The sequence below is a fragment of the Dermacentor silvarum genome, chromosome 6, assembly GCF_013339745.2.
Source record: "Dermacentor silvarum isolate Dsil-2018 chromosome 6, BIME_Dsil_1.4, whole genome shotgun sequence".
NCBI classification, from domain to species: domain Eukaryota; kingdom Metazoa; phylum Arthropoda; class Arachnida; order Ixodida; family Ixodidae; genus Dermacentor; species Dermacentor silvarum.
In genome coordinates, this window is record NC_051159.1 from 93,931,562 (window position 1) to 93,958,777 (window position 27,216).

At 46.5% G+C, this 27,216-nt stretch overlaps 1 pseudogene; it reads right to left on the reverse strand.

Annotated features, from left to right (window-relative positions):
* Positions 1-27,216, reverse strand: part of LOC119456787 (connectin-like) — a 91,043-nt pseudogene that overhangs the window by 30,080 nt on the left and 33,747 nt on the right.

The window sequence follows — 27,216 nt, forward strand, 5'->3', positions numbered from 1 at the left end:
TTATCACTGGGTTAATCCCGACGGCACATTAAAGTATTTCTCAGGAAGCTTTGCTACCTCCTCACTCTAATACGACACCGAAAGTTAAATGCACTGCCACTTCGGTTGCACCCTTATCTCAGCGTAAGAACTTTTTGGCTAAGAAATTGCGTAATAACAGCGCAGCTTAGTGAATTCCGCCCCAGGCTCCCAGAAAAAAAAATAAACACTGTAAGCAAATGACACACACACACACACACACACACACACACACACACACACACACACACACACACACACACACACACACACACACACACACACACACACACACACACACACACACACACACACACACACACACACACACACACACACACACACACACACACACACACACACACACACACACACACACACACACACACACACACACACACACACACACACACACACACACACACACACACACACACACACACACACACACACACACACACACACACACACACACACACACACACACACACACACACACACACACACACACACACACACACACACACACACACACACACACACACACACACACACACACACACACACACACACACACACACACACACACACACACACACACACACACACACACACACACACACACACACACACACACACACACACACACACACACACACACACACACACACACACACACACACACACACACACACACACACACACACACACACACACACACACACACACACACACACACACACACACACACACACACACACACACACACACACACACACACACACACACACACACACACACACACACACGACTTGGTCTGGATTCGTTCCCTATGGGCACGCCAGTGAGCGAAGTTCTTTTTCTTCGTACAGTGAACGCACCACGTGTAACCTTTGAATGCTCTCTGCTTCAAATTCTCACCTAATTCAAGACGGCTTTCTCTAGATTGTGCATTTCCCTTTTGAAACAGTTCACAATGGAACGAAAAAGCATTTGGTGCTTAAAATAAAATCTACAATGCTTTTTAAAACATGCTGGCGCTTTTTAGTTGTCCTCGCAGATATGCCCAGAAACGAAGACAACGGTTTAATTTTATGCCATCCAAATTAAATTATTCTCGTCACGCACGCCCGCGATAACATCTTACTACAGCTGTAAAGCTGTAAATCGATATAATTTATTCAGAGCTCTATAGTAGTGCTCGCTATGGCCGAACGAATATAGTCTCACCAAAAAGCTAAATTGTGCGCAGAAGTTGTGCTGTTTGTTTTACCGCATCGCTAGAATAAGATTACATAAAGAGGCGTTACACGCGTTCTTTTCTCTACGCTGCTAAGCGGATTATCTGCAATGCGACTTCCCCTAAACTTAGTTCTATCTCGTCTTGCCATGTGAGTGAACAAGCGTTTCAATAAACACCTTCCTCCTGATTTCTCTTTGGGCAGGTCAGTTCGCACAGCTCTGACTGTGCCGTTGATTTCTCTTGTACTCTGACTTTCGGGGGTTTGTAACTCAATTGTATGGGTGTGGAACGGACATTTGCTTCTCCTTAGCGCTGCCGTCTCTGTGGACTTAGCGAAAATAAACAGCATTTCTACTGTAACTTTCCCTCGCTTTTGTTGGTCATCGGCTCCATACTAAGTTCCTTCATGCGCAAAGACCCTATGTTTGAGAAATAATACAAATTGAGTATTAATAAAAACGTTCTTCCAACCTCTTCAACTAATCTCTATGCTAAACCTAGATTCACATCTTCATGCGAAAATTTCCTCTGGATCCCACTAAACTCCAAGCAGTTTTCGCACTCTAAATGCGCTAAAATTGAGCAACCAAAATACATGTTGGTTCATGTATCTTAACAGTTAATTCACACGGCTCTTTTTCTAATCCTACTGCAGGCGACGTTCATTATTCTACCGTTCATTTCGATCCAAATTCACGTTTCCCTGAGCGAGGTGAGCCGTATATATGAACGGCTCAGTGCTTCCCGGGGTAATACCCGTGCCATATGCGGGCAGGATTATACCAGGGTGCTGGTTATACCAAGCATGAAACGGGTAGGCTATCGTCTGTTCACTTCGTTTCCAGAAAAGGTCAAACTTTCGCCCGGTAGGCGAAGCATCGATTGCGATAGCAAATTGGTGGACAGCTATATGAAGCAGGGATAGTAGTTTTATCGGTCGTATAAACTTGTAAACATAGGCATACTAACTAAATTAACAAGCATGGTGTCACGCGCGCACAAGCTAACATGACCACATCTCACTCGGTGACCGCGGAAACTCGCTGTCAAAAGGCTGTAGTGAGTAAGCGCGGCATCAGGAGCGAGCGCATTGACTTTCGTGCTGCCGCTCGCATCAACGCGAACTATGGCCCGAAAACACAGCGCAGGGCGGACTCCGTGCCCGTTGCAGATGGCTTTCAAGATACAGGGGCCCGGGCTCCGTGCCGCCCGGAGTAGAACGCCCCCCCCCCCCCTCCCCCCTCCATCCCCTAACCCCGCAGCCATAAGCGCGACGGAAGACTGCGCGCTTCCTCCCCGCTTCCCTCCCTTGCGTGCGCAAGATTGAGTCGCGATCACCGGCTCACCTTCGCACGCTTTGACTCGCACGTACAGCACACGGCGCTTGGTGACGATTTTATCGCTCTCGAACTTTATACGCAACCTCACGGCGACGGCGACGCCGACGGCAGAAGTGCGCCTGGAGTGTTCATATAATTGCTATCGCAATAGGACAGCAATGAGTCGGACTGCTTTTTGCACTCCATGCGAACGCGCTTCATGTAATGTGTAGGTTATCAAGTTTACCTGTACATCACAGAAAACTCTTTCCCGACCAAAACATGCACCAATGAACTGACTTAAGGTGTTGACAGGCAAAGCCTATTGTAGAAGGAAAGATCGCCATCTCGCACTCCATCAAGTCTCGAGAGGCGGCCACGAACTATCTTTCTCTTTTGTTCTGCTACAGAAAGCCTTTTATTACTTCTTATTTCTTTACATTTCCTCTCGCAGAGACCACAAAGTTCAGAACGTGAGTGGCGTGTGTACCGACGCACTCTGGGTCGCTCATCCAGCGGAAGCCAGAGCACTTCGCTGGGCTGCAAGTTTTTGCGTCGAAAAGCGCGCGCCGAGCGAGCCTGAAAGCCGCGGTGGGAGACGCACGCTCGACGTACTACATATAGAAGCGAGAGAAACAGGATATTCGCGTCAGCTTGCGGCGCTTCGCGTCGTCGCAGATGGGCGGGCGGCGGTGTCGACGACGCTGGTTATGGTCACTGCTTTGTGGTCAGCCTCGTCGTTCGTCTTCTTGCTCTTATGGAGACGTCCGGTCTGTTATGCTGTCCACGCGGGCGGGCGATGCAAACTGTCTTCGCGTATGAAAATACATAGCCCAGCTTGATCGTTTTATTTTTATTTATTTTCTCTAAGCATCAGCGGCTGCTTTCCTGAGAACGATGTGTATGTGTTAAGCGCCGCCAAAACTTGGGCAGCACTTTCGGCGAGTTTGTTTCGTGTTTGCTTTTGTATCACTACTCAACAATGTTCTAGCCGCAAATGGGATCCACGCAAAACAGCGCGGGGCTTTTAGGCTTTTATGGTGAGAGAAGCGGGAAGGTATGTTCAACAAAGGGGAGAATAATAAATAACCCGTTATATTATAAAATAAGAAAAGAATAACAACACATCGTTCGGCAATATATGCATGGGAATGAATGAGACTGGCCACGAAGCGAGAGCGTAGAGTTCTGCTTTTCTATGGCGCTGATTTGTCCTCAGCTTTCTTTTTTGCGTTCTCTCTTTCGCACCAACTTGTGCCGTTTCCGCAGAAGACAAAGAGCGCGGTGATGTCTGCTGCGAACTGTCCGACCCTCTTGTTTTATGAGCAATGTTTATTGCGTTATTATTTATTCACTCTGTGTACCCAAGTTGTGCAGCCTTGATTCGCTTTTAGGCATTCATGTAGACGCATGGCGCGCCACATGTATAAATAAATCTTACTTTGCACTGCACCGTTCCCCGGTGCATAGTATAGTTGACATCTCGAAAAACTGTACAGAAGTAAAATGCAGTGGTACCGTAGGCAGCAATCATAGTTACTCAGATTACAGGGTCTATGACGAGAAACAAGGAGTGTGAACAGAATAGTGGCGAAGTAGTCTCCTCTACAGATTAGTCTCCTCGTTGTTCAAGCTGCTGGACCCTCGTGATTAAGGCTGAGTGTCTCGATGACTTTTTAGATTAATAATGTTATGAAACTTTTACACTAGAATGAAAGCGCAGTGGAAACTGAAAATACAGAAATAAAGCGAAATGATGACACGTCGCAAGCATCAGATCTGACGGGTCAACAATATAGTTGCACGCTCCTCAGTTCGACATCTGCGGCGTCCGGTCCAGCCACAAAGCGGGCGCATTCAGAAATCTTGTTACTGAGCTGGCCCGTCCGACTCTCCAAGTGACTCTTGGCCTGCTTGCCCTGTCGCTAACACAAAAGCCGCCTAGTGAGAACGAACTTGCATGTTCCCAAATAACGCTTTTACGCGTGCGACGGCAAAGCCAGCCCGCTATGAGCTCGCTTTCGCGTCATTCCTTCTTCGTCTTTTTCGTAAGCGGCTCGCCTCTCCAGCAGTGCACATAAATGTTGCAATGCTGAGTATGCACGCATTCCACGAGACACATTTGCAGTTGGTGGCTGTCTCGTGCCCCTTTGCGCATTATGCGGTTCCAACGGCATTTGGTCCCCAACAATGCTTTCACGTTTTCACTCTAGAAGGGACTTTGCTCCTACGCTTTACGTTATTCCTCATAGAATCATGACGAGGCAGAGATAAGAATTTGAATTGCTAATGCCTCGAGAGCCGCAAGCACACAAACGCGGATGCACCAGAACAGAATACGCGAAACTCCAGGACAAAAGATTCTACCCATGCAGACAAGATTCAGGGACTAACCGTTCAATGCGGGACGACAGCTGCATCAAAAGGCATTTACCTTTCTAGTGGCAGTGATCCACGGAAGAATAAGAAACTCAGAGCGGTGCAGCTGAAGAAAGGCACAAGCGTGGGCTGCCGCTCACGCCTTAGCAACGAGTCCGGGCTAGTGTAGCGTCACTGAAGTACGACTTCCCAGCCCTGGCTCTGGTGATTTCGGCTGCGCCTTTGTGGTGACGTCAGAACCCGATGATGCTAAGCGTACTAGGCTCATAATCTGTTAAAAACACTGTCATCACTCCCCACTTATTTTCGTCATCGTTCTTCTAAACTGCACTTGCATTTCTGTAATACGAGAGCATTAATTAGGTTTATACTTTCGTCTTCGCTGTCCAAGCGCCTGGGCTGGTGTTCGGAAAACTGTTCTTTAGTAAGTTTCTTTATCGATTGTCCCACCTTCGCTGCGGTCGACGCGTTGTCACGATTACTGTCATGAATGGCGGTGTCCACACGCCAGCGTATATGAGAAAACACTCTTACGTAAGGTGTGAATGCAGGCCCTGGTCTAGGGAAGCAGTGGCCTCACTAAAAGTTGTTGCCCGTAACTAGGCGCGCAGTGATACTTGAACTGGCCAAGTATACCTCTCTAGAGTAAGCACCGCGTGTGGTGACAAGCCGCTTTACAAGCGCAGACAATTGTACATTACGAGTAGTGTGGAACATGCGCGGTAACCCCTAAAGAGCAAAGCCCGCCACTTTGACGAAAATAAACGAATGCTCTTATGCCGACAATGTACTATGCCGGTGGCGAACTACCTCCAAATTAAAGCTGCCTGATAAAAAAAATAGGGGTAGCTTCACACTAAGTGGTGCGAAGACTGGGCAAACAGCGAAGCTGGTGGCCCTTCCCCTATAGCTTTAACTTTGCTTTCCTTTGCTTAACTTGGTTTGGCTTGGCGGGTTCTTAGCTTTAACTTTGCTTAACTTGGTTCGGCTTGGCTGGTTCTTAGCTTTGTGTTTGTTTTCTTTTGCTTACTTTGGTTTGGCTTGGCTGGTTCTTAGCCAAACTTAGCAAACCCCGAGTATCGGGACGATATTCGGGTTCTAAAGGCCATTTTATAGTCCGACGTAGCGTTGACGCGCGACGTAGCGTCGGCGTGCCCCGGCTGCAGCCGGCGTCGAGATGCGACATGCTGCATTTCGCGCCGGCCTCGTCACCCAGAATGGACCGCATCCAAGGTAAATGTACACTGCTAGCGTAGCTAACATCGAAGCCCACGGGTCAAGAAAATGGCGGCTCGTTGCAACCGTCGCCATCTACGTATCGGGGGGACAACTAACAACAAGCAAAAATAAATAAAATAAAAAGTGACGTCACAACCGGAAATGGCAGTGACGTCAAGATCTTATGCTGCTTGGCGCGAATGTTTGGATTTCTTCAGCGTCCGGCATTTGTGCATGCGCATGCGCATGCACGTATGATGAACCGACAGTGGATGAATCGGTTAGCGCGGTGGTCTCCCAGCCTGACGAGCAACTTTTATTTTCGCGCTGCCTGGGTTTTTTCGTAGCCAACATCAACACCGACACGAGTGACGCAATACAAGCTTCGCTTGAAAAACGACGAGGACTAACATTTGCCGACCGCTAGGAAACACGGATTCCGACTTCTTTTCTCACTCTGTAAATACATAGCTGTGAATTCGCCCAAGCGCACCTCCCCATTCATGAAACCTGTAAGCATGCAGGTTCAATGAAATTCATCGCTGTCACAAAAGCAGCATATATGCATGTTTTAACAGCGCCTTCAGATAACGAGATCTGACTCGCAGCTTAAATTTGCAGGAAATCGGCCTGATGGTATCTGTTATATGCGGGCAAAATAATAAGAAATATGATAATAAATGATTATGACAATATATTGAAGTTTGAAAATATGTATCCTAATTTCTAGCATTAGAAAATTATTAACACAACTGCTCGAAAGAAACGGCATCTAAATTGGGCTGTGCTTCCGCAATGTCGCACGAGGTTGCTGGGTTTCTTCACTGTTATAACTTGCGAATAGATATACTTGTTCGGCGAGCACTTGCCATTGCGACCAAGCAATTTCCGTATACTGCCGTCAGTGAGAACAAACTTCACCTACAAAAACATACACTCGTTGCGACGTCAACACAACCTACCCAGTCAACGGCATCTTAGTATAGCCGGATGAACGCAGCCTGCAACGGGTCTCGGAAACTAGGAGCGTCAATAATAGGACGTTGGAGTACGTGCCTGTAACAGGCGCCGGGATGCCAATCGGCCAGGCTGCGGAAGCTGCATGCGTACGACACGGGCTCGCAAGAAGCCGTTTGATTGATCGTACTGCAGAGGCATATTCGTCTGGCTCGACAACGACGCAGGATGAAAGTACGGAGCGTGGTCCCAACCAATAGATCCCTTAGCACGAGGGACCAGCGCCAGATAACCATGAGTATAGCGCAAAGGCAACAATATCGTTCCAAGAAACAAAAATAACATGTTTCAGTGTTTCCGCGATCGAAGTGCATGAGTGAAGCTGGAGCCATGATTTGGTTTTGTTCTTGTGTGTATTTTTGCCCTCTTGGCTTCATAAACGACATGTTCGGACATGAAATTGTAGACTGTTTTTTTGGTGGAGTATAGCGGGCGCGGTCTTGCGGGAGGGGTGACGGGTAATGGGTAGCGAACGTTCATTACATATCGGGCTCTAAACAAAGACAAAGGTATAATTGTAAGAACGGTAAATGCACTTTGCTTGTGAGGCTCAAATTAGCCCGTAAAGAGGGAAACATCAAGCAACTTTGCAACCCAATATTTTAATTTGCACATCTTCGAAATGAAACAAAAAATACATAACGAAGGAGACCTCTTATAAAACCTAGATTAAATATAACTACGCAGGTGACAAGGTCTTTCAAATTCGCGTGCAGAAGATTTTTGAAAAGCTTGAAAAACTAGATCAAATAACAAACTAGAACAAAGGAAACGGTTCCGTTGAAAGTGTGTCTATTTCACGTGGCAGCGCTGCAGCTGCGCAAAAAAGCCCGCTTCCAAGATCTCGCAAAATCGGTTGTCACATGAGGCGCCTGCAACTATTAGGAATTCATGCCGACCGCTCGTTTGATTGACCTCCCTGCCTTTCTTCTCTTTGCTATCTCTCGCTCTCTCTCATGCCGTCAGGTCTCTTTCTGTCTCCAGTTATTCACACGGTTCCGCAAAACAGAAACGGCAAGGCATCGCAGGCATCTCCTGCTGTGCAAACAATCCTATCAAGCAACGTCAGATTAACAGACGTTTTGTAAATAGCAGCCGTGTTGCCTATACACATTTACAAATAAATCAGACAGTTTTTTTTTAATTACATTCTTGGGTTTTACGTGCGAAAAACACCGAATGATTATAAGGCATGTCTTCGTGGGGGACGCCAGGTTAATTTTGACCCCTTGCGGATCTTAAACATGCACCTCAATCTAAGTACACGGGCGTTTCTGCCTATCGTCTCCATCGAAAAGCGGCCGCCGCGGTAGGGATCGGACCTGCAACCATCGAGTTGATCAGCGCAACGCCATAAGCACTCGGCTACACCGCGGCGGGTACGGACAGAAAAGCGGATACCGAAGGACGACCTCGGCAGCTAGGGATTCGGTTACAATCTCCGCGCTACTCGGTGGCAAATCGAAGGTGCCAGTTATCGCGGAGCCGTCACAGTGGCTGCCACAAAACAAACTGGCGCCTAGAGGAAAGGATGAAGAATTCCTCGGCTCACAGAAAGCTTCGGAGTTTGTTTTATTACATTGCTGCTGCTGGTTATGTTCGGCATCAAACACGAACAATGCCAAGACAATCGAAACGAAGCGTGGCGCCCTTATCGGCGAAGGCACGCGTTCATTTATAGTCACGCTGTTTTCTGGCTCGCTTGCTTCGTCGTATGATTCGTCTCTGTGAACCCATTCTTATAGCAGGCGGGATCAGTGTATACGTGAACGCAGCCATGGGGACAGGAAAAGAAAAAAAGAATGCAGATACAGCGCGTATATTCGAATATGTGTGAATTGAAGCTTTTGTGACGTGGTTAATGAAATGCTGAAAACTAAATGCGATGGGTACAACTTTAATTTCATCCTATATACAACGTGTAATCACATACAATGCTTGTGTTTATGCTCTGCAGAGGTCCCAGCTTTATTCTAATGCAGCGTTTAAGTTTATGCACTACACTGTTCACAAGTTTGCCGACATGTGAAGAGTAGTTTATGCCGAACGCCAAAGTCCCTAAGCAACTGCGGCGGCTTGTGTACACAATATCTACGCAAACATTCACCCCGATACATCTTTCCGTTGGTCTGTGGCAATACGTTACAAATCACCAACAGCCTTTCGCGCCAATGGCATTCATAACCTCTCAACATCTGCGCTGCGCCCCCACTTGTTAACAGGTATTCGCTGAAAGTTCTCTTGAAAGCGCATACTAAAAGAATAAACAAAAGAGGTGGGGCATTAAGTTTAACATCTTGTACCTTTTTAAATGCGTGTTATCGTATTTTCTATTCGCACCATTCCGCATAACATGGTAAGCTGATTCCGTTTTCAGTCCGTTCGAAATGTGTTCTATATATATATAAATTGTCTGACTAAACCTTCCTCTGCGTGCCTTATTATAATACTCGTTGAGCCACCCATAACAAGTTTGCATCGATTAAAGTTGTTCCGGAGTTCGAAAGTAGCGAGCAAATAAAAGGAGAAAGAGTCACACCATGCACCGTGGAAAGCTGTATTTTCTCGACAAAGCGCTGCTCGAAGTCCAACACGCTAGTCTTATAAATTGTCTTTGTTATTAAGTACGCTGCCATAAAGCGTGGAGTAAGCAACGGGAAATAAGCGGCTTGTTCTCACGCAACACGGCGTCTTATTGCTACTGCTAGCCTCAGAGAGCCGCTCTCGACGCCCTCCATCGGCAGGGGAACGCGCAGCTCATCGCTGAAGTGTGCCGCTGCTGCTCTCCGCTCAACTGCGAAGCGGCCAGGCTCGCGTGCAGGCGTGCCATGCCTCATATTGATTCCTGTCAGACCTCCCCGACTTTGTGATGACAAGATCTCACATAACAAAAACGAGGGAGTTAACGGCAGTAGCAAAACTGCCGCCGTAGCCACAGCCGCGTTGGAGTCATGCTCTGCAGAGAAGTGACGTCCCGAGGCGTCGTTGCAAGCGGCGCCGCCTGACGTACTCGCCGACGGGCACCGACATGCGAGCTGACAGCCAGGAGGCAGCGAGCTGCTTCGTTGATCCCGCATACACGCTGCCTTACCCACCACGAATGCAGCATTCTTAGTTTTGTGCATTCTTTGATTACGCTTAGGTGTGCGCGCTTTCTTTCTTTTGCTCCCGCCGAATAGTGGTGCCCGATTCGGGGATCCGAAGGTGAGCTGCAACTTACCATAGCCCACAACATTTGAACTCATCACACGGCACCGAAGCGGCAGACGGCACGGACGAAGAGCCGTTTCAAATAAAGGTTTATTTATTCATTCATTCGCAGGCTTGTCAACCTCACAATGATGAGAATAGAGTCGAGGATATATTCTTATGCATAGGCAGAAGTATTTCGCATGAAGTGGTTTGCTTCTGCCAGCTTCTGCGTGCTGGAGAAATGACGGAACGAGTTAGCTCAAGGGCACTTGTGAAAAATTATCAACTGCGAAGGCTGCAGAGGGGGGCATTTACAAACATATTAATTATAAGCGCGTCCAAACTCGCAGGACACGATTTGTAGTACGGGAGACTGCAGCCTGCTGGAGAGCTTTTATACTAAACCGAAGTTTTTGTTTTCATTCTAATATGATAGTGGAAGGAACTTTTTAAATCACCGCTACTATTGATTACCGCCGTCGTAAACGCGATTCGATAAGTCGTGAAGTGAGGTCATGAAGCTCTTCAAAAGCAGTACAATACGGAGTGATTGAAGCACAGGAGACTAAACGCAGAAATCTTACAGAAGGGTGCATGCTCTTCGGTAAAATAGTGAGCCTGTGACCAAAGCGCTTAAGCAACGCGGACAAGAAAGAACGACAAGGATGGTGCGCTATGCACTATCTGAGCGCAGTCTATTGTTAAACCCCTCGGCAGATGGCGTACCTAACACTTTACAGCATGCAGTGAAAAGCGTAGGCGACACATGAGGCTCACAATACAGAAACTACAAGCCGTAGACTCAGTAATGCATTAAACAACCGATGCGGTACCTGTGTTCGCGTCACAGTGGCTCACTGCAAGTGCCCTCATTTGGAGGCATTTCGTTATACGGGTGTTTGGCGCGAAAATCACCATTTTTCACAAACAAATTTACTATATTTTCTGTGAAATTATTATACTATCAGTGTCTCTGTGTCACGATCGCTATTGTTCTTTTCTCTAAAACGCTTTTTTTTTTATAATCGATATTAGCTTATTATAAGAAAATAGGAAGATACGCAGCAAAAAAACATTTTTTTTTAATAAGGAGCACCTAAATAGAAACACTTACATGTAGGTATAAAGCCATGACCCATATAAGTTATATCAGACTTAATATGCATTCAGTAACGCGGTAAACGTGAAACGCTGAGGTATAAACTAAAGAAAAAGAAAGAACAGGGTGGGGGAGGTCATAGGTATGCACGAGTTTCTTGGCTGCACACCGAACCTTAGCGGTGTAGTTCATCGAAGGTCGTTACGTTTTGCTTTGCTGTGAGTTTGGACCAGTGTGCCAATCGCTCAAGTCGACTGTCTCAAGGATTTGCTTTCTTTCTTCTGCAACATGCATCCGTAGCACTGAAGAAGACCAAAATGTAAATAGTGTCGATCCCTGCCCTAATCGCAACTTGTTGCGACTTGAGACAGGCCATCTTGCCCAGTGAATGCGAAGCGGCTATATACGTATCTAAGTACTATTCTAGCTGTTAGAATTTCAGGGACAAACACACACAGCCCACGTGTCAGCTTCCGTGTGTATTTTGGAAATGTAATACTGGCGCCTTCCTTCTGTTGCGGTGACGTTGATCGATGCAAAATGCAGCTCCTACTCACACGTGCGCACGCGCCATCAAGGAGACGGAAGCATTGGCACTCGCTTCGACAGCGGTTCGACAACCGTTCGCATTTGCGGTCGCGTCCCCGACGACTTTATGCATTTCGGATACTTTTACCCGACTGACTTCACCAAATCTTCTTGCCCGCTTCGTATTCACTGCTGTTTACATAGAACAACCACTCACGCTGTTCCGACAGCCCGTGTATATATGTAGATCTCGATTCTATCGAACAGGATCAGGTCATGGCTGATGCGCCTTGGCTGCATGCTTCGCGTTTGTCGTACCTTGGTTGAAACTTTGCAGACTGCAGCAAGGAACCAATGAAAAATTGTTGGCTTCTTCCTATGGACACGAAAGTAGGCCAGCAACCATTCAGCCTTGGATCCCTGTATCTCGGCGTAGAATTAACACAAACATACACACTCACACGCATGTACAGAAAAACACGCATTCACAGGCACATGTACACACGCACACAACCATATGCACGCACATGCAAGAAGCAATGTTTCGGCTTGGAAAGACGTAATCGTTGCTCTATAGCAGCCATCGTCGTTGGCTGCCTTTCACATCTCGCGCGCTCCAACCTGAGCTTCTCGTGACCCGCGGAATAAAGAAAGACGTTCTTCTGCCCCTGACTTCCGCTCGCGTGGTTCTCCGTTTTTCGCTCGCCACTCGACGCGTTGTTATACGGCACCCGGTCCCTATAGTTGCCTTATTCACACTAAACCATTTGTTTGGGCCACCTACCCTTATCTCACGTTATAATTAGTTATATTAGACCCCAGTCCTCGCATAATGTTCACCTATGATTCTAGTCCTTATGTCAGTGTGCTGAAAGCAGGCGAGAACTTCTCATAGCACTCAAGAATTCCGAAAGAAATTTGCTCTGCTGAGAGAGCCGGAAAGGGGAATTTTCAGGAAAGCGAAGCAGACGTATTTCCGGGAAGCATTAACATTGATGCACTCGTATGCTCCTTTAGGTGCCGTCGTCCGCTTGGGCATGTGTTGAGCGGCAATGTTTTTACCGAATGTCCTGTTTTTAAGGGAAGGAGTTTTTATCTTTTGGTTTATTTTTGAGTTTATGCCTCTCTAGATCGCAATATTTCGGACAAGGCGTCCGCTGCTGATAAAGAGCTTTTAAAGTAAGCTTCCTCTACACGTGAGAAATGTTCTGCCGCCTAACGGTACCTATAAAAATGTGTGGGCACATGAGTGTCCGTGGCAGCACTACCTACCTACGTCACTAAATTATCCATGGGACGCTCTTGAAAACAGCGAGGGAGTTAAGATTCAACCGAACTCAACTGAATCGCTTTGGTGTTTATCCATCATGAGACGAACTTCCCATAATAAATCTGAATCAAATAAGATTTTCTGCCATTCAGCAACGTCGGCTTTGATTTCATGAGACGGATAAAGTAAAAGTGATTGGTCGAAGAGTACAGGACAGCTGAAAGCTGGGCACGTTGGCAATTACTCATGGTAGTGCTGCAGCGTCCGTAAAAGACGATGGAAAGAGGTATAGTTTACAAGCAAGCGCTTGTTTGTAAACTACACATGTCGTTCGTTTTTTATGGGCGCTGAAGTTTTACCATGTGTAGAACAACTTATGAGCCCGATCTAACACGGACCATTTCCGGTCGATCGTCAGATCAGTGAACTATATACTTTAGGGCAGAGCATCATCATACAATGCGCCGTGTTCGGCTGCACCTACATCTGCATTAACATTACAGCATTGTTTGACATTCAAAGGAATCGTTGGTCCGTCTGTTCGACGCTGTGTGCGAACCGTAGCAAACACGCGCGCGCACAGCCGCGCACACATATTGAATGAAACAGTTTAGAGAATAGAAAGGCCTAGTACTACATACAAGAAAAAAACAGACACGTGATAAAGACAATTTATAAGGAGATAATATAAATGTAAGCACAGGCTGACTGTTTCTACCATGTCATTTATGCGACCTATCTAGTTGATGTTTCTGAAAGTTTGCCAAATGGTTGGACGCTACCCTGATGGCGGCAGTTGGGTGCACCAGCAACAGATAATGCACCAGCACTGCACCAGCAGATAAAAATAACAATAGAAAAAACCTCGAAGCCGATAGCAAGAAGAATGCCAGAGAACATGAGAGCAAGAAATATTACTTAAGAACCAACAAATAGAAAAGGAAAAGAAAGAAGGTAGGTCACTATGGAGGGAAGCTAACAGGGTTCATGATACCAGGCTGAAGAACCGTGCACGCTCTTCCGTTTGTTTGCTTTTGGTAGCATACGCGGACCAGGGTACATCACTTCGAAACAGGGATCGGTGTAAACAGCTGCGCAGGCCACGGTAGGTGGAGAGAGGGAGGAGAGCAACGCGCCCGCTCGGTCTCCTTTAGCGCTCAGACAGTGAAAGGAAGACGGGTGCCGAGAAGATGTACTCGGGCATGGTTGAATGCGGCTTCGCTTTGTCGCGCACCGCTGCCGCATGCTCGTCCGTATACAGCATTCGGCAATAATGAGCGAAAGCGACAAGCAGGACCGTGTGAGAGAAGAGAGGAGCTCTTTTCCTCTCTCAAAGTAAGCCGCCGGTCGGCCGTTTACTCGCCAGGGCAGCCGCAGACTCTTTGGTCCCCATTTGTACACAGAAACCTGACGGCGACGACGGAGATAAAGAAGAAGATCGTCTCTAGCTAATATAGAAAGCAAGGGAGCATCGGATGGTGGGGCCCAGCCTTGCTCTATTGGCTAGAAACCGCGACCGATGGGACAGCGTAAGTTGTATGCTAAAGACAGCCATTGGCAGCAGCATCTCTCCTTCGACCGTTATTTTGTTTTCTTTCCTTTTTTTTTATTTACCGGCAACTGCGACAGTAGCCGATCTGTCGACGTGGGAACTCGCCACTGCTTTGGGGGAGGCAGCGCTTGGCAGCCGCTGCACCATCTCAGCGGGAGGTTTGTGCGAAGGCCGCTGGAGGTGCTCGCGTGTGTGTCATGTCAAACGAGGAGAGGAAGAGGGTTCAGTTTGTGTACACCATCTTCCCCTCTCCGCCACGCCGGTAGTCCTCTGGCTGCGAGCTACTCCCCGCGCAGCTGGATCCTTTTGCTCTGTAGGGCGCCTCAAGGTCAACAGCGGCAAGCGGGGCGGACCGAGACGGGAAAGCAGCTATCCTCCTTGCGTTTCGGTGCAGCGCGGCCTCGCGCACCAAATTTGCATATGCCTGACCGCGTACTTGCACACTGCAATGTGACGCTCATATCGCGGAGACCGATCTAAACGCTCGTATTCGGTCTAATCTTCTACAGCCAAGAAACAGCGTGTCCTAATTCAAGCTGCATGCAGCACCGGCGGTCTCCAAGCGGTAGATTAAGTCGCTAATAAATGAACACTTTTCCTGAAGCAAAATCGGGTGAAACACGTGTCTAGACGGGGCTGAGTCCCGGAGATGTTCATTCGTGCTCGATTTGACTATTCCCAAATCAGCTTGAACAACATCTGAGGCAACAATTCTGCGCTGTATTACAAACACGCATACGTGCACATACATATAGGCACGTATGCGTCCTGCAGTGGACATGAATAGGCTGATGACGATGACGATGAAATGAACACGTGTGTGTGCACGCGCAAGACACAAAGACATACCTGTATGCGGCAGCATGTATTCGCATCACTTGGATTAAACACCGGAAACTGTGCGGCCACATGGTATGTTCAAAGAATGATGAATACAATGAGTACTGCACGTGTTCAATAAGTAGTGGCGAGCAAATAATAGCGCGTTAAATAAGGAACACAACAACAAAAAAATACATTTCACACTCTGTTATTTGGCGATAATGAATGAACAACTGACCCATTTTTCCTTTCTGCGCTCAGGTGCCGTTTTTATTGTCCACCTTGCTGGTAGACGTTTATTGCGATAGCTTCGTTATTAAACAGCGGAATCCCTTTCGTGAAGTGCGCTGCACGCTGGGCGCATATGAACCTACAAGCAGGATAGCTTGTAAAAAATTACTTTTAGTGTACTTTAGGCATACAGTGCTTTCTGTGTGATCAATTTTTTTTCCATTTCTTCTGGGCGTCGCAAATAGCACGTTTGCTCACCTTCAGAAGTTCTTTCTGCATCCTAAAGTTCACGTAGTCCTAATAGCATCCTTTCGAAGAATACTACGACGAATAAACGACGACCCGGTACCCCGTCGTGGCTGCCAATTTTATGGTGAGGTTATCATTAAAAAAGTTGCAGTGGCTTAGCTCGGCTATGCCAGGATATACGTAGCGTTAGCAAAGGTTCAGCTGATTTCGGGATCCGATGAGTCAAGCTTCTCCGTTCTTCTGCGCTGTTGAGCAGCATTTGCGCTCTCCTTCTCCATGGCTATACCACACTGGCAAACGCCAGTCAGAAGCGCAGCGGCTCCAGCGCAGTGTCAGACGGCGACTGCACAGCGAGCGCGCGCCGGCGCCAGTGCGTCTACCACGGCTACGACGTCACTCCTCTGGAATGCGCAGACCGGCGGCGGTGAGTCGCGCGCGGCGGCGGCGGAGTGCGCGAGAGGTGCCGGCTCCGGTGGCTCCGGTGCGCAAGCCGTGTGACATCACTGATCCTTGCGCATGCGCAGCACAGCTCTTGATGTGCCGCGCGAAACGGGCTTGGCTAGGCCAGTGTAGCTAACGCTACAAAACTGCTTCTGGACTTGGGTGCAGGAGGATGAGTATTCTCTATGGTCAAAGCTATTTGCAACTTCTCTTCTGCAACATCCTTAAAAGTCAACAGCGCAACCTCGGACGTAAACACATAACGGATATATCTAACACGCCTCCATCACGGTTATCGTTGAGTGGCCACGACTACCCAGACACAATGAGAGGGGAGAAATAAGGCAGACTCACCAGTGGAGGCTCATGTCGAAGGACTCGGCGTCGATTTTCGCCAGGTCCTGGACCGTCCTCCAGGTAAGCGTGAGCAGCTGGTTCTGCGACAGGTCCACGGACACCAGGTTGGGAGCCCCGCGGAACATGTGCGCGGGCAGCACGCGCAGCCGGTTGTACGACATGTAGAGCACGGTCAGCTGCGGCAGCCCCTCGAAGGCCAGCGGGTCGACCTCGGACAGCGCGTTGTACTTGAGGTCCAGCTCGGCCAGCTGGGCATGCCTCTGAACACGCGGGCCTCGAGCCGCGTCAGCTTGTTGCGGAACAGGTCGAGCCTGGCGACGCGCCCCAGGCCGCGGAAGCTCTGCTCGCCCAGTTTCTCGATGGCGTTGTCGCTCAACTCCAGCTCCCGCAGGGCGCCCAGGTCCTCGAACGCGCCGTCGTCGACCACCTCCAGCTGGTTTGCGCTCGAGGAACAGGTGCGTCAGGGAAGGAAGGTTCTTCAGAGAGCCGGCGCGCAGCCTCCTCAGCTTGTTGTCTCCGAGCTCGAGCTTCTTCAGGCGGGGAAGGTCCGCGATGGCGTCGGCGTCCAAGCTCGTAATCTCGTTCGAGTCCAGTGAGAGCACGACGAGACGCGAGAGGTTGTGGAACGAGTGAGGCTTGACGTCCCCGAGCTCCGCTTGCGAGACCTTTAGCCGCTCTACGTGCGGCGTGTGGCGCAAAGCTTGCGTTGGGACGAATTCAAGCTTGTAGTCGCTGCCGAAGGCATTGAACGCTACAGCGGTAATGGCAGGCTGGCGCTTGAAGGATTCGAAGACGATGTGATCAGGTGGCAGCTTGCGGCCCACGTAGCACGTAACCTCAGTCACTTCCTCCGTGATGTCGGCGGTGTCACAACGGCAGTACATGGGTTGGTCGATAAGGTTGCAAAGATCGGGCACTAGGCCCTCGGATGTGACGTAAGGTCCGAAGGCGGTAAAGTAGACCGCGGTGAAGAGCGAAATCCTTGAATACCTGCGTTAAAGAAAAAAGGAAGACGTCAAAGCAAGGTGTAAAACTTAACCTTAACAAACTGTACCAGTGTGGAGTTTCTCAGAACGCGTACGCTTGCTTGAAAGCAAATAACGCTGACTCATACCTGCATGCTCGGACGACGCTTTTTTTTTTTCAAGCGATCGCAACTCCGTAAATCATCGTGTACACAAACCGATACGCAACTTTTTCATTATAGATCGTATATATGTTTATTCGAGGGTCTGGGGGCCTATTTCTGACTGTGGTGGCAAAAAAAAAAGAAAAAAAAAAGGAAAGTGCGAGACCAACACGTAGTGTACGTTCAAACACCTCTGCAGACAAAAAACGGTGCCCTGTATGACGCTAAAACCCTAAAACAATACCATACTCGTATGTTATTGACTTAGCATAAACGTTACCACATTTCATGAAAACTCTGACGAACTTGAAGAATCCTTACCTATTCTTCCCCCTTCCCTCTCCCCAAGCGCAGGGTAGCCAACCGGGCACGTCCTTGGTTAACCTCCCTACCTTTCCCTTCTCGTTTCTCTCTCTTTCTGACGCACTGCTATCGTCAATAACTGACATCGGGTGTGACTACCTACGTCAGAAAGCCCTTTGTTCATTAATAATTTTAAAACGTTCTTTCAATGAATATTTCCTCTCACTTCGCAAAGATCGAACGGAGCATCTGCATCAGCACAATATATTGTTACTTATTGTAATTATGAGGGCGGGCTTAGAAATGGATGGAATTTTTGTTTTTGTAGTCACGCTGAGCTTCCGCGGAAACATACAACTTTGAAAGGTTTGCCGACGAACTGTCATAATTCATGACTGAAGGGACTACAAACTTCGAAATTAAGATGTCCTTGCAAACAGGCTAAAGTGGACAGGAAGCTCGTGGGAGGGGAAGTAAACACAGAGGCTCCTTCGCTAAGTCACAGTGTACATAGACCATCAGCATGCATTCGCTAATAGAGCACCACAGGTTTCGCCAGAACACGCTTCTGCAGTCGGTTGACGTACGCTACACGTTTCCCTTCCTAAAGCTGGCGGCAGTGCTACTTGAGTGCCTGTGGCAAACACTTAGGACGGTGCCATGCCTACAATGCTCATCAAATACACTAGTAGGGTTTGGCTTGTGGCTTTCAGTGTCCGAACGCTTTAAACGTAAACTGCGCTTTAAACAGTTTCAATCCTTTGTTTTTTATTCTACCTTTTCGTGCATTCTATTCACAAGCACTCACAAACTTACTTCCTGTTCACACTTTTGTGCCCTAAACTGAGAAAAAAGCCACAAAGGTGGCGACTGTTTAGACGCTACGTCATGTGCGGATACCATGTAGTGAAGAATCTTTCGAAGGGAAAGAAACGAAAGCATATAACATTCCTAAAATGATACTCGCATATCCAAACGAGGCATCATCGGACAACTTTTCGGCAGCCGGTGTATCCTCGTCAGAAAGCGGTTCCAAGACGAAATAAACAATCGAACCAGCGGGTCAGGAAGCTTACGCCTGAGGGAAAGCGTGTACGCTACTCTTTCCAGCGGAAACTGCGCCGGAACTCCGAAATAAAAAGTAAGAGAACGACAAAAGAAATGAAGGACAGAGCTGCGCACGCAATGACGACTGGCTGCCGGAAAAAGTAAGAAGTGCGCGAGGCGCGAGAAAGCGAAGTTAAACGGCTCCCTTTTTGTTCTTTTATCGCGATGCCGAAAGGACGTGTTTTGGTAAGCGCAGAAATCCTCCGGGAGCGATGCGTTCCGCGACTACGCGTTTTTGCTTTTGTCCTGGTGCTCACGTATCGTTTTCCAAAGTTTAACCAAGCCTTCAGGGGCTTGTATACTGCAGCACCGAAGTGCGAGCAACGTTTGACAACTTCTATACACGGTGCTTAAAGCTAACTTTCAACATTTCACAGAACTCAACAAAAAAAAACTATAAAAAGTTAGTTAGGCAAGTTTCGTTTTCATGAATGCGAATGGAAAGGAAGGCCTTGTCGCTCGAGATGTATTGCAGTCGAGCCAGCACAAACAAACAAATAAAGACAGTGCGTGTTCCTTCGCTTGCCTACACTGCAGCGGCTATGAATTCTCTTTGCAGCTGAATCGCAATGCGAGACTGGCATTAGGTGCCGGAACATCTCGTACTGAAGCCTGAACGGCAATTTAAATGCTGCTACAATATAGGATTTTGTTTTGCTGCAATTTCTTGCAGCACAACGAAATTAGACATTGAACTACAGATTGAGCCATAGATAAATAAACTCAAATATGGAGACCTTATTCTTAATATGAAATAAAAGCCACAAACATTCTACAAATTTAACCAAACACATACGACGAGAATAAGCACCGAACTGTGCCGACAAATAATTTATTTAACGCTGTCGATGAGATTGAAAACGCTGCTGCAAAGAAACGGTAATCCTTAGCTTAAGGTACTTCATCGTATAATATTCCCAGGCCAAGCGGATTTTCTCATATGCGTACACGGAATTTAAATTGTCGCCTAACCCTTCACACTGCACATTCAACTGAGCGAGCTTGAGTTACGTGGACTTTGGGAGTTTATGGATGCCCGCGTCTCTTGGAAGGGCGAGTAAAGCAACGAGCTTAAGGCGCGCACCACGAAGGTCGCCATAAAATCTATATCAGGGTCTACAGGTCTGCAACAGTTTTTTTACGTGATGTCCACAGTGAACAGTACTTGCTACACATTCTACGCGGCAAAGTCGCGAAAAGTATAACGTTCAACAAGAATGCATTAAGCGTACGTTAGTATAAATGTTTTATGCCGTGCTCAGAGGAACCAATGAGGAGCGAAGGAAAAGTAAAAATAAAAACATAAGCATTACAAGTCTTGTGTAATTCAGCAACGTTTCAATATACAGTGACCTTGAAAATAACTTTATCTTTCCCGTCAAGCGCATCAGATAGACTGCGTCACTAATATTTGGTCCTCTTCATACAGCTAAAAGTAGTTCAGTTCTCTAATAAGTTAAGCGCACCGCAACTGCATCTATACCGTGTTGTAGCTTGTACGGGAAATGATTTCACGTTATTAAAGCTAGACATCCAAATACTCAGCAACGATTACTCGAACATAGTTTTATGATAAGATGACGAAATTTTTGTTATGGTTGTTTCATAAGACTAAAGGGATCGCAGCTAAGGAACTGGCTACTGGAAAGCGATAGCACCCTTTTCGTTCCTGTTAAAATATGACTCACGCAAAAACTGTCATTCTTATCGGTGTAACATTCATGCTGGTTCACGGAAGTGACCTAGCTCATTATCTGCAAACATTAATTCAGGTACTTTCATTCCATCTATTCAACAAATAAAAAAATGAGTTATTGCGCCTATTTTAATGTGTTTGCTTCTTCTTAGCTGATGTTCTAGCCTCCTCTGAAACCACAAAATGTTTGTTAGGTTTCTTCCAGCACTTGGGTTTTTTTTTTTCCCCTTGGGTTGCCATGCGGCATAACATCAGTATGCAACTAAGTATAAGCATGCAGGCCCGTTTCATAGAGATACTGCAAAAGTGACATAAAATGTGTTGTCGTTGTATTTCGCTTTCTAAGCGGAACAATGCAAAATTATGAACGGAGCCTTCCTGTCACAGCCTTGGTATATTAAACGCCTATACGATCAAGCGCGAGTGCTGAGGACTCCAAGAAATGTAACCATGTAACCAAGACGAAATCACTACAGAAAGGTACCGCTGAGTTAGTGGAACACCTACAAAGTTCCGTTTGTTCACGCGAGGGCGATTCGCAAAGTCATTTGTGCAAATTTCAAATCTCGCTGACACATCATGAGGTTAGGACGCCGCGTCCACCCTGCATATTCGCAGGCTGTCGGGAAGAGATAAGAGGAATGTTTTGGGCTAGATAACGCGTCAGAGTGGCGACTTGCGCTCGACGTCAGATTTAACCCGAATAATCAGTAAATATACCAAGCAGTTTACTTCTAACAATCGCATCCTTTTGGGACCAAAATCGAAGGCCTCGGAAAGACGACGCATTGCTAGCAGTTTCAAGGCGCCCCAACCCGAAATATGAAGCACAATGCGCAGGAGGAACGACAAGGCGCTTAATGGCATGGTTCAGTTAAGTATGACGCAGGCTGTTCATACAGTGCTTTATTAAAGAAATAGTAAAACTGCCGTGCAGCCCACAGTTGCTCGCTTCTGGGTTTGTAACAAGGCAGTCGCAGTTTAGAAATCTCGGCGTGGAGCTGTGAGTGCCCTTTTGTGCAGCGCAAGCGACTGAGCGGAACCGCGTTCGATGTTTGAGTGGAGAGGGAATGGTCCGTAAGGCCGGAATAGGGGACACAGCAAAGTAACCATTAGCATATTTCGGAGCTGCTGAGGTTGCCAAATGTTTTAATGCAATCACGATTTTTCAACATAAGGAATTGCTCCGCTATAGGCGCTCAATCCCCTGCTGCGCAGAAATACTCGGCGTTCAACTACTTAAGCGTAATACAAATACAATACAAATACAACCATGTTTATTTGCAGAAAGAATACAAAGCTTTCCCGGCTGGAGGCAAATACTAAAAGCGAGAAAGCCTGAATCATTGTAGTTGTTATATTTAAAATGGTTAGCTAGTTTCGTGCGCACAATAATGTTACTGGATTTTTAATGTTGACCCGCTGCGGCTGAGCATACAGCTCGTGTATGTTGACCATGCTTAAAACTCCGAAAAAAATATAAACATGTGCCTGGGAAGATGATCCTTCCAGACATTATGTAAATCACTTCTTTTCTTAATTTGTTAAACTGCGCGTACCTATGTTCCAAGAAGAGGATTTGTCTTCGGTTACTCGTTTCTCTGTGAATGCCCCGTAAGCCTCCATTTAGCAACAACATTCAGAAGCCTCGAAACAAAGGACCGAGTAAAACAAGCCGGAAATTTTCAACATCAATGACAAACTGTTGCCCGTAAATCTCTGTGCCATTTAATGAAGGAAAAGTAAAACTTTATTCTGAGAAGAGCCCTCAACGTGAGGGCGCCACCTGGGCACTGAGTACGGTCATTAGTGTAAGCGCGAGCGTGTCCATTTAGCGAAAGAGATTCAGCGTGCTCGTTTACGGACGGCGCGGATTAAGCTTCAGGATTCGTATGTAATGCTTCATGTTTCCGGAGGAACAAGAATTGTTACCCACGCCAAGGAAAAAAAAACGTGTTTTTGTAACTGCTACGTAAGTTTCGGTAAAGTGAACGAGTGCTCTCTTGTGCAAAGAATGATGCTCATTTTATCAAACATTGATTGACCAGGGTCCGGCGGATATTGCGAGTGAGAAAAAGAAATAACATTAACGTAATTATCCGTTTGCGTATTCATTGCTAATAGCAAAAAATCTGAGGGCTCACCTTTGCTTTCGTGTTTAAGTAAATATACAGTAGTTTAGTATAGCTTCATAATTTCTTTAGCGTACCAAAAAGACACGGGACTGACAGGAACTACGCAGACACAGCGCCGTCAGACCCGTGTCTTTTTTTTTTTTTTTTGTGCGCTAAAGAAATTATTACACATGTAGTATACCAGCATGCCCAGGTTAACGCTCTTAGCATAGCTCCTTTAGTTTATTCAACATAAAAGAAAACAACGTGTGCGAGTGAAAAGAAAAACAGAACTAGACAAACCGTATTTCCCAAAAAAAAGGAGAAGAAGAAAAGAATAAGAAGGAAAAATAGAAAACTCTCCCTTTCTCGCCAAAAGAAGTGATGCCTCGCATTTTCTAAACTAAAAAGGTGAAAAATAGTGAGAACAGGCGACAACGTTTTTCTTTTTTTTTTCTTTTTTTACCTAACTTTACACAGCTACAGTGACACTAAATTACAATTGGTAGCACTCAAAAGCTCAAAGCTTGTTCTCTGTGTATTTCATCCTCAAAACAAGCTCAGAATTCAGACATTTTATACTCCTTCAGCTTCATTAAATGTATACATGCGCATAAAGAGCTGAATTGCCGACTCATTCAGTGGGTGACATCAGTAAGGATTGCATAGTCCCACTACCGGCAGCCTGTCTCCGGAAACCTTATGCACAACACAATTCGATGCCGCTGACCCACGTCACACTCTGCCTGCGGAATGAATGGCATATTCAGTGCACCATGTGAATATAGCTGAACTGATAGAATTCGTTTAAATAATATTATCATTCATTAACTGAAATTTGCATTGACGTGCCTGTTTTGTGACAAACCTTTGGGCACATGCATTCTTGCTTCGCAATTTCTCGACCGTAAGTTGTAGACACATGAACAGTCATACCTACAGAATGTCTTCCAGGTGGATTCCAATGAAATCAACAAGGAGCAGTTTTCAGCAATTTGACTAGTCTACTGCGCGGTAGAGCTAACGTTTTGGGTGGTTTATGCTATAGAGTCACTGTACATAGGTTAATCAATTCGACAAATTCCTTATAAAATTACTTTTGACTGCTTTAACGAGTTTGAAGCACGCGCTCCTCCAAATGAAGATTAATTAAAAAAACTACTTATCACGTTCAAGATCAAGGTGACATTATTGCTGTCTGATAATCGCTGCGGAGGAATTAAACTCTTTTTTTATATATTTAGGTAGGAAATAATAAGTACCCGTAAGTGAGCCAAAAATGACAGCGTTTCATCGTACGCTATTTTGCGAGTATCTGATTTTGGGTGCAAGTTCAAGCATGTAATTCAATGCTGCTTAAGATTCCATTGATGCTGCAGTAGTGGCTGCGGAACGTACATTATTCGCTGCCTATGTAACAACTCTTTACGATGTCCGAGTTAAATGCAAGTCGAATTTTCTCCTAAGAACACTTTACTGCAGCCGTTGTGCGAGTGCTCAAGTATGATCACTGTATCTATTTATGCAGCAGGCCGAAGTATAAGCGACATACTGGGAGAATGGCGGGACGACGCAAAACAAAGTGTTGAAGCATTTTATGAATTGTGAAGGTGGAACAAGAGTAGATGCTTGCGTGGACATTTCCCACAAATGGAGACGCAGCGAAATGAATCATGAATTTTTTTAAAGCGCGCATGTCTGACCACAGCGGTCCTTTTACGTTTAAACTCTTCGAGCCGAGAAACAGTGGTTATTTGTTTAATGCGAAATACGACCTGTTGTGACTGAGAGATGTTTCATGGCAAAATCAAATTCGCAACGCCACAAAGCTCCAGAGACCATCCTTTCTTAACTGACAGCTCTGGCTGATTTTTTATTTTATTAGGTTGCTTTTATTTGAGGGGGCGTCCATGGTCCAAAGGGCGCCTCTGAGGCATCTTCGACAAAAACAAAGCGGAATAAAAAAAGCATCGAATAATAACATTTATTCAAGTGCCACTGTTAAAACATTTAACTTGATAAATCGAGGAACCTCGAGTTGATCATTCCCTGCCATTTCGTCATAAGTGATTCCGGTGACTCAGCTCACTCAGCACTCTTTCTGCTGAACTGCACTGCGTATTTGCCAACTGAGATTCTGGCCCCTCAAGTGCACTCTCGGCTGTATAGCTACACTGTGAGACATTTATCGATGTTGATCTTTCCAGGGTAAGAAAGGAAGGAGAAGTGCCATGCATGTTGACCAGAAAAAGAACATCTGGTTTGCTTCCCCACGCAAGGGAATAGGATCGAGCAGGAGAATAGAAAGTGACAGAGAGATAGGAAGACATGGCGGTGAATACGCGCTCGAGTGCGAACAGTGCCACGCAGTAATAGGTCCACAAAGGCCAATCGAGTTCAAGAAGCACAGAAGCCCCTCATTGCGTTTGTGTGCCGACGAGCTGAGATCGATGTTCAAGTAGCATCTGAACGAAGAGTGATCCATTAAACAGATTACCTCTCAGTCAAGCTGAGGACCGCGGCACAATAGCTGGTCAATGCCCCAGGCTGAGTTGCCTTCACCGAAGCATATTCAACATCACAAGAATGACTGCCAGTGTTCATGCGATGTCTGCGTCTTGGAGAGAAGGTTGAACATTTCAGAGGACTCTACAGAAGCAACACGGGAAAGGGGGATGCTATACCTCATTGGGGAGTATGCGGCTGGATACAGTGGGGAGCTCGTGGGTCGGAATCCTACTGCTGGCTAGTTCTCATTTATTCCCATTTTTTCAGCGTTTCTGTCACCTTCCATGACTTCATTGGTTCTTGCATGTCGATAAAGAGTGAGCGACACAGCATGAATTTTGTCGTGCGATGTACACATTCATCAAATTACTATGTGCTTGTTTTCGAGTATACCGACGAAAAGGCCACAATGGACAGGAGACACACGGAATAGCGCTAAGTAGCTTGATTTTGTATTTGGGCCCACAAGGCTTTCACTAGTTTGGGATGTGTCCTTGGTTCTGTGTGCCCGCATGATACCATAGGCAAGATTTGATACAACAGATATAGTGTTCTTCTGCAATTTTTTATCTCGCCCCTAAATCACTGCGTTTATCTGACAGTATTATATCCTCACGAAAGAAATTCATGGTCCCTAAGACATTGACGATTCATAAGACAATCGCCCGTGGTTTCAACAAAATCTCGATTTGTATGCCTTATATCAACTTCCTATTGCGAATGTCAGAATTACGATTACTCTGTCAGCCTGATGTTGGGCTCCGGTACATCGTCACGGCTGCCTTAGAGAAGCCATTTAGAATGACGACGACTCATCAGTTCTCGCCCGCATCTGGTTTTTCGAGCTTAGATTTGTTGATACCATTACTTTTTCTATCTATATTCCAAAAGTTCCCCGTAGGCTGCCGCAGTGTATGATCTCCTTCCGATCCCCCCCCCCCCCCCCTCAATCACGTCGTTCGCTGCTGAGGTACACCGAAATTGAATTTCATTTGCACTTGCGATTTTAACAATGACGAATCCGCATAGTGCGCATGTGTGGCTCCCCAATAAACGGGAAAACGAACGGCCTATGCAACTAAAGAGCTGCTGGTGCCTGCGACAGAGCACCAGTCAGTATTTTATGCAACAAAAGCTTAGGCACGAGATGGTTTTTGGTATCGTTGTGAAAGGTTTTTAATTTGCAGCCCGTAACGGTTTAAAGTTAACATAATCAAATATTAGAACATATAATCCCGCTAAAATTGGTAGAATTCGCTCGAATACATAACATTGCGGCGAAATAAATATACACGATCGTTCAGATCCGCCCTGTTATTCCTTGTCTTAGCGAAGTATCTAGCGTCGGCGCAAGCCCTCTAGCGTCCAGTCAAGTGCCTCATTATTCAATTCAATCCAAATTTTATTTACCAGGCCAAACAGAA